The sequence below is a fragment of the Dermacentor variabilis genome, chromosome 6 (assembly GCF_050947875.1).
Source record: "Dermacentor variabilis isolate Ectoservices chromosome 6, ASM5094787v1, whole genome shotgun sequence".
NCBI classification, from domain to species: Eukaryota; Metazoa; Arthropoda; class Arachnida; order Ixodida; family Ixodidae; genus Dermacentor; species Dermacentor variabilis.
This window is the reverse complement of record NC_134573.1, coordinates 80,156,614-80,164,891: the sequence shown is the minus strand read 5'-3', so window position 1 is coordinate 80,164,891 and position 8,278 is coordinate 80,156,614. Positions and strand designations below refer to the sequence as shown.

Sequence of the window (8,278 nt, the reverse complement as noted above, 5' to 3'; positions counted from 1 at the left end):
TCAGCCTTTCGAAAGCTTGTCTTTTACGGAATAAACTTTCGAAAGCTCCCGCTCAGGTTAAACTCTTGGCTTATAATTCATTAAACAGGTTTAAGCTCGAGTATGCATGCGTGGTGTGAGATCCATATACTATACCCAATATTTAAAAAAAAAAACTTGAAAGAATTCAAAGAAAAGCCGTAAGGTTTGTTTATCCAAAATTTTCATCATTCGATTCGCCGTCTGAGCTAAGGAAAAGTAACAGTATCCAACTCCTTGAAACAAGAAGAAAGAATATGCGTCGATAATTTCTTTCCTTGCTAATAAATAAAGAAATGGCGCTTAACCCGGCACCTTATGTATCGTTTCTAACCACACACCACACGCGTCAGCATCAGCCCGGTTCACTAACCCCTTACATTGCTCGCACTGACACTTTCAAATTTTCCCTCTTCCCGCGTAGCATTAAGAGTGCAATTCACCGACACAATAACTAACAATGCACTGGGATGCTGCATGTTGTTTTGTTGTTGTCGTTTTTTACTTGCTACCTCTGACCCTATGTTATCAATTTCTGTAATTGGTCTGCGCGCATCCGCAACATGATCTGCATAATGAAATAAATAAATAAAAAATTATTTGAGTATATGTTTCCCTCTTTTGCCTTTTATATGACCTTGAGAACCTGCTATGTCCTCAAGTGAAATTAATAGTATTGAAAGAAAATTAAACAAATATGACTTTTTTCACTCACACGGTTAAAATAGCAAAAGCTTTTCACTTGCTATGATATAGGACGTGCTTAAGGACCAGGGGCTAATTCCATAATTCAAGGATTCCTTAAATGTGCATAACAATGGCGTAGCAAGAGTGTGTTACAGCAAAGCTGTTATTGCGATTAGAAACCCTGAAAAAGGATATATGCCTGTCTTCACGGTTTTCTGAAAAAATTAAGATCCAAATCACTCGCGAAGCTTGTATTTGTAGTAATCGTGCGTAATCTTAAGGGCAACAAGCAGGAAAATCGTGAAGTATGTTTTTCAATAAGAAATTCAATAAATATTGCTATCGCTGCACGACTATCGCCTCTAAAGCAGGCGAAGAAGAAGATGGGCTCACGTGCAGGCAGCACGAAAAGGGAACACGTTAGCTGCCTCGACCATAGCACCCCCACTATCTGGCGCTCTCTAGGTCCCGCGGCACAATGACTGACCTGCCTAAATAAACTGTGGCCACGGCGGCTGCGTCTTCGCGCCACCTCACAGAAATTGGTGACTCGGATAACCGTGGCCAGCCATGCCACCGTCAATGCACCGACTTTATATACCGAGGCGAGAGTGACGTGACTTCAAGAGGTCCGGCAGACGTCTCTTGGTTGTAGGATGGCCGGGAATTCCACATCGACATGCCGGACACCTGGTTCATCCAGCTGGACAGCCACTTCCGTATCAAAAAGATTCCAGGCTCCGGCTGCGTTCCAGGCTCTGGCTGCGTTCCAGGCTCCGGCTTCCGCCCTCGTGAGCCCGACTTCAATGAGGACACTTGCGTGCAGCCGTCCTTGTTCACTACGCCAGCTCGAGCGCTCAGTCACAACAGCTCAAGCCATTTGACCCGTCGCGTCATTCCGGATCTTGTGGTCCCACATCGCCTGGTCTATCCGGGCCGTACGCGCTGTAGCAGCCCTGTGGGGCAGCTGAGTCCATATAGTGCTCAGATGAAGGGGACCCCTTAGTGATAAGCCAGATCGCCGCTGCTACGAATTCAGCAATAACTATTGAAAATAATATAGTGTTTAAAATGTTAAGCGTAACGTTAGGAGACAGGAAGACAGCGGTGTTATTAGGGAGCAAATGGGGGTAGCCAGTATTCAACTTGACATTAGGGGAAAAAATGGAGCTGGAGAGACCACTCAATGCATAGACCAGATAACCGGTAATCTATTAGAGTTATAGAATAGATGTCAATAGGGAAGCGCAATCGAGGACCGCAGATAATTAGGAGATGTGATCAACTTAAGAAATTCGCAGGCATTATTTGGGATCAGGTGGTGAAAGACAGGGGCAATTGAAGACCGCTGGAAGAGGCCTTTGTCTTACAGAGGACATAAGAATAAACTCATGATTGAGCGTAACGGAGAAAATCTTAACATATATAGCTTCATGTAGAAAGGGCTAAAAGGCTGCAAGGACCGTGCCACATGCGACCGTGCGGCTTATGTTATACAAGTCACATTTACTGCAGCTATTAGGAAAAAAATCTGTTGTGGTGCTCAATAAAGTGTGCTCAAAGCTTAGCTTGAAAGACGTGCATATGTCTGGAGGTGTAATTTCACTGCTGCTGCTGGCTTTGTTTCCGGCAAATTATACACGTCGCAGTGAGTCCCTACAGACCTGTGTGGGATAAATATATTACACATATTATTTTTCGTATGTAGTAGAACACGTGGTAATGCAGGAGTAGACGACGCGTCTATAATCGTCGTCGCAGGCACAGTGCAGTCGAGCACCCTCACATGACGCGTATACCAGATCAGGAGCTGTGATACGAGTCGTCGCCGGCAAGCGTAGTGTTCCCCGTAGCAGGGTTGGTTGAGTCTCCGGGCGACGACGCCGGGTTACCGGTCAGCCTTCGGGATGCTGGAGTCTTCGGCGACCCGACGAACGCGTCGTGCGCCGTGTTCAAGCGTTGCGGTGTTCCGGTTGTGGTCTCGTTGCCCATCAGCGCGCGGCTGGATGCCACCAAGTACAGGAGCAGGCCCAGCCCGGTGAGAAAGAGTACGCCCAGGTAGACGGCCACGAATGGCGACAGCGACTGGTAACTTCGGTCCAGCTCGTGCGTCTTCTCGGTGAAATGCGGCGCGGTAGCACCGGGCTTGGACGACCGCGCCGGCGCTGCGGGGCCCGTTTTGTAATCCTGCGAGTGGCGCTGATTGGCTACCGGAGACGCTGTCGTCTTGCCAACCACAGGTGGTTTGGTGCAAGGTGCCCTCCTGAACGCCTGGGTGGGCAGATACGCCTTGAACGGCACTAGAAAGGTGGAGTATGCCATCTTGTTCTTGTCTTCTTTCCAAGTATGGTATGGTATGGTATTCCTTATGCGATGGCGCACACCCACTGTGGGGGATTGGCCAAGATTTGGATGAAATTAGGCTATCTTTATTAAAAAACTGAAAATGGTAAAGCTAACTGGAGGAAATGAACAAAAATAAAATGTTTAAGAATTCAAGACAATCTCTTTGTAGCAATTATAAAATCCTCCACGGTTGAGCAAATATCCCTGTGGCACTGTCCAAGAGAGGAGGCTCCTAGAGAAAGGATATTTATAATTGAAAAGCTCAAACCAAGCTGTGTAAATCTTGATTCTAGATTTTTTCTTAAAGAAGTGAAACGGCGGCAGAATATGAAAGAATGATCTATTGTTTCATTTTTTCCACAGACTGGGCACAGAGGGGAGGGCACCAGACCAGCCCTGTGACGATAGAAATTTAATTTTGGTATTCGACAACGTAATTGGGTAAAGATGACTTCAGTTTTTCTGGTGTGAAAGGAATTTTTAGGCCAAGGGAATAGGAGGCGTCGATATTCTGAAAAATTTGCTACAGCTGGGTTCAAGAAGTCTTGAGTAATTGTATATCTCCTGAATCTAGTAGTCGTCAGGTAAGCTATTGTAGGAAGTAATGGTAATACAGGGCCACTGAGGGCCGCTCTCGTGAGACTGTCAGCCATTTCGTTCATGACTAATCCTTTATGTCCAGGCACCCAAAGCAGTCTAATTAAATTTATGTGGGCAGGCACTAGAAAATTAAATGTACGTAAAAGGTTAGTGACACCATTTGCTGTGAGCGAGGAACATAAGGATAAAGAATCTGTTATAATTACTACCGCCGATGTTGACAGATTTAGTTTGCGTAAGGCTAGTACTACAGCCAGAAATTCAGCCAAAAATACGGAATAAAAGTCCGGAATCCTGATGCAAATGACCAGTTTAGAGAGGGAGAGAAAATGCCAATTCCAGATTTTTCTTCACACTGTGAGGCGTCTGTCGCAATGACCGTACTTATAGATAAACTCAAGTACTGGCTCGTACCCATTATGGGGAATTTGCCAAGCACGAGACGGTTTGAAGTATGTTTGTTAGATTTCAAACAAGCACTATATTTCAATAGCAAAGCGTTGGTTAATAAAATATAGTTTAGAAATTAGGAAAAATAAGCATTGTGAAGAATTTTTAGATGAAGTAATTTAACATAAAGAAGTGAAAGGGTAGACATGATTGTTAATTTTAGAAATTCAGCAAGAGTCTGTTTTAGTGGCTCTAATAAATAATGTAAACTTCGAGAAAAGCATTTCTGTGGCTAGATTCCAGTGAAGTCACCCCAAAAGAAACAATGGTTGGCCATGTTAGCCATAGCCCAAGTTGTAGAAATAAAAGTTGTGCGAGCTTTCTTTATCTTAAAAATCAGCGCCACGAGAGAAAGAAAGGCTCAACGGATTCAGGTGCATTGCAAAAAAGAACATGGAAGCGATACAGAGAGACCAGACATGTTTAAGTAAAAAATTTAGAGGTGGTATACGGCATTCCGATTTTGTAAAGGAAACTTTCAATTGCTTTGAAGGAAACCAATTATAATTCGGCGGCAAGAAAAGATGAAATTCAGAAGACGATGCTAGAATAAATTTTGCAAAATTTTGCGACATAAAGAAATCCGTGTACTTAGCCCCGGTTGCATAAGCTGATGTCGGCAAAACAGATATGACAGGGCCATTGAGGAATGATCGTGCTAGTAAATGAGCCATTTCATTCAAGTGCAACCCACATGTTCCCAGTACTCAAAGCAAGTATACTTGCCGTAATTACGGAGGAATCGTTGAACAAGACATTCGCAGAATTCTCGAATTCGAAGATGCAGTAAGTGCTGTGGATGCAGACAGCGAGTCGGTCGCAATAAAAGATACTGGGCCATTTCGGAGACGCTTTCAAAATGCTAGAACAATCGCTACTAATTCTGCCTGGCATATAGGTGTGAAGTCGGCAAAAGGAAGAGAGTAAGACCATTGAAGACATGGAGAGAAGATCCCCACTCTTGCCTTCTCATTTCACATAGAAGCCTCAGTATCTATTGTGTTATCAGTAGCTAGCTGGGCTAGGTGGTATTGTAATATAATAATGAAATGTCTGCTAGGCAATAGTTTAGCATAATTTGGAAATATGTCCTCGAACTGAATTTTACGATCTGGGAAGGCACCATTATAACGGCAAACTTGACGTACGAACACAATCAATTATAGCGGCTGTGGTTGTCCAAATATTATCTGAGGACTCTGTTATCTCGACCACAATACGTAAAAAAACTCGGATGGTTCAGTGACAAGTATATATTGCGTACGCTTATTTGAAAAATAATAAATTCCTAAAGATATCTGAACTATAAGCATGCGACATCTGCAGTGTAGCGCGTCTATATTACCTTCCAGATATAAAACAGCGTTAACAAATCTACGTAGCCCAAGGCGTTAGCACAGAGCTTTTCCTTCATTAGGCACGGCGCAAGCATCGGGAACACATCGCTCATGAGATGCCCTTTTTTGTTGCACAGGCCCTCCTGCTGCATAGCTTTGGGCCACTCCGATCTGCTTGTACTGCGCTGATAGCGGTCCTGCAAGCACATAAGGATGGAAGAAATTCGGGAACATGCTCTATCACCATCGTCGAGTTTCCGCGTGCGCCTGGCGTTGTGACGTCATCGGGTCCGCTCGGTGCGACGGCGCAACCATCGGGAGCACATCGCTCATAATGTGTAGTCGTTTACAGTGAAGCTGTATATGGCTAGGTGCTGAAAATGCTCGATCTACAGAGCGTGCAGATTGAGAATTTCTCAAAATAGGTGGGCCGATCCCGCAGATAGTGCAATACTGGGCCGACTTGCGGCAGAGGTGAAGCAGGCTTTAAACACTGTCAACTTGCTTAAATAGGTCTAATATCTTAGGTACAATTAAAGCCTGTATGAGACGTTAAGCTGATAAGAAGAGATACTACACTCTAATCCGCGTCGGCCATGTCTACGTTCGCATCGCCATCCTTTTCTTCTGCTCTTCCATGGTGGCGGTATCGTAAGCGTGCTGGCAGCCAGGGCTGCACGGCGGAAAAAAATGCGAACAGCCCATGTGGTCCCTATCCCGCAAACTTGGAGCGTTTCACCGCAGCAACGGACACGTTTTAGAGGGAGTTTGTGGGGAACCAATTTTGTGTGGCCTGTGTTGCGTGTGACCGCTTGTGGTTTTCAAGTGACCTATCAACCAGTACTGCACTGCGGGAAGTCGACAAACGCACGATCACCTTGGCTACGGTGAAGCAGTCTGTGCCCTCTGAGTGCAGGCAGATGCGTGTCTGTTCTATGTACCGGGATTCGTTAGTAAACGGTGTCGTGCCACCTTTTTGCAACACTACATGGATATGCATACCGCCCGGTGCAGCAACATGGCGTCAGGCCCGCCAGGCAACCAAACGTGGGACTGGGCCACCATCTTTGTCTTTTCCACGCCAGGATGGCCCGCGTGCAGCAACTGCAGGATCCTGGTCGGATACTTTGTGGGATCACCACCCCGAAACCCCAAGTAAGCAGCCGTGCTACAGGCTCAGCTTAGCGTTTTTGGGGCTATAGGCCTGCTGCACCAAGTCCTCCCCTCGGGACACCGCCTTTACCATCTGGGACAGGACTCAGTCCCGCCTGGGCGCCTGCGACAGCGCAGATCTTGAGAGTACCTCAATATACACGTGCTCCTGGATAACTACTTCAGCAGGCTCTGGAACAGGAGCAGGTACCTCAGGCAGGCGCCGGTGGCTCAGGGAATCAGCAGGTCTAAGGTCCTTTCCCGGACGGTAGCCCAGCTGGTAACTGTAGGCCGCCAGCCTCAAGGCCCAGCGTACCACTGAGGTGATGTCTGCGCGGGAACCGCCTTCTCAGGCCCCAGCAGCCCCAACAGCGGCTTGTGGTCCGTGACGGCCTCGAATTTCCGGCCCCAAAGATACTGGTTAAAGTGCTCGATCCCAAACATGAGGGGCTGGTCTTTGTCCAGCTGGCTGTAATGTTGCTCTGCAGCGTAAAACTGAGGGGAAGTAAACGACATAGGGCGCTCCTACCATCCTTGACCGGCCAGGACGGCTCCCACGCCGTACGGCGATGCATCTACACTAAGGACGACAGGCTTGGCTGGATTGAAGTGTACCAGCATAAGAGTCTTGGTGATTACCTCCTTGCTGCGCTGGAAGGCAACGTCCTACTCCTTACAGACCAAGTGCTGACCATCCCAAAGCAGAAAAAGCAGAGAGGTTCGGCAGCAAACTCCTGTAGAAGTTGATGAGGCCAAGGGAGCTCTGAAGCTCCTTCTTGTTGTGGGGCTTAGGCGCCTTGAGCACAGCATAAACATTGCTGGCGCCAAGGCCAGGTCGGCTTGGGAATTGACATGTCCGAAGTACTCAACACTAGGGGCCAGGAAAACGCACTTCTTCAGTTTGAGCTTGAGACCGGCGTCCTGCAGTCGTGCCAGGACGTTGTGCAGGTTCTGCAGGTGGTCCCCGTCGTCGGTCCCGGTAACCACGATGTCTTTCAAGTACACCACCACGAGCTTCATGCCCCTGAAAAGGTTGTCAATCTCGCTGTGAAAAATGCCTAGGGCTGAGGCTACGCCAAATGGTAAGCGCGTGTACTGGAAGAGCCCCAGAGTTGTCAATATGGTGACATACTTCCGGGCGGCATCCCGGAGCAGCAGCTGCCGGTACGAGTCTACAAGGTCGAGCTTGGTGAATTTCTGTCCCCCAGACAATGCTAACCAGCGATCTTCAATGCGGGGCAGTGGGTACTTCTCGATAGTAGCGATGGTGTTAATGGTAACCTTGAAATACCCGTAGATTCTGACATTGCCGTCTCGCTTGATGACTAGAACGATGGGAGCGGCCCACTTAAATCGTCTTGAGGGGAACCAGGATCCCATCTCCCTGTAACCGGTGCAGTTCCTGGGCGACCCCATCCTTCAGGATCAACCGCAGTGGCTGCATAGCTACATAGGTCATAGACGCCGAGCGTCGTCCCAACGAATGTGCCCACCCCTGGCTGGTACAGGGACTTGAACTCGGCCAGGAGCCTTCGGACGTCTTTCAGCACATGTAAGATGGATTCCTGGTACTTCGGCAGACAAACGTCCAGTGCGTGAGTACAGTTTCAGCCCACCAGCGTCGGCGACGACCCCTTGGTTAAGTAAAGGCGAAGGATTGCCTCCCTGTCGACAAAGCGAACGCTGAC

The 8,278-nt window shown here is 47.6% G+C and overlaps 1 pseudogene; it reads right to left on the bottom strand.

The window, feature by feature from the left end:
• Window positions 1–5,858: 5,858 nt before the first annotated feature.
• Window positions 5,859–6,036, bottom strand: LOC142586433 (U2 spliceosomal RNA; annotated as a pseudogene).
• Between the last annotated feature and the right edge of the window lie 2,242 nt (window positions 6,037–8,278).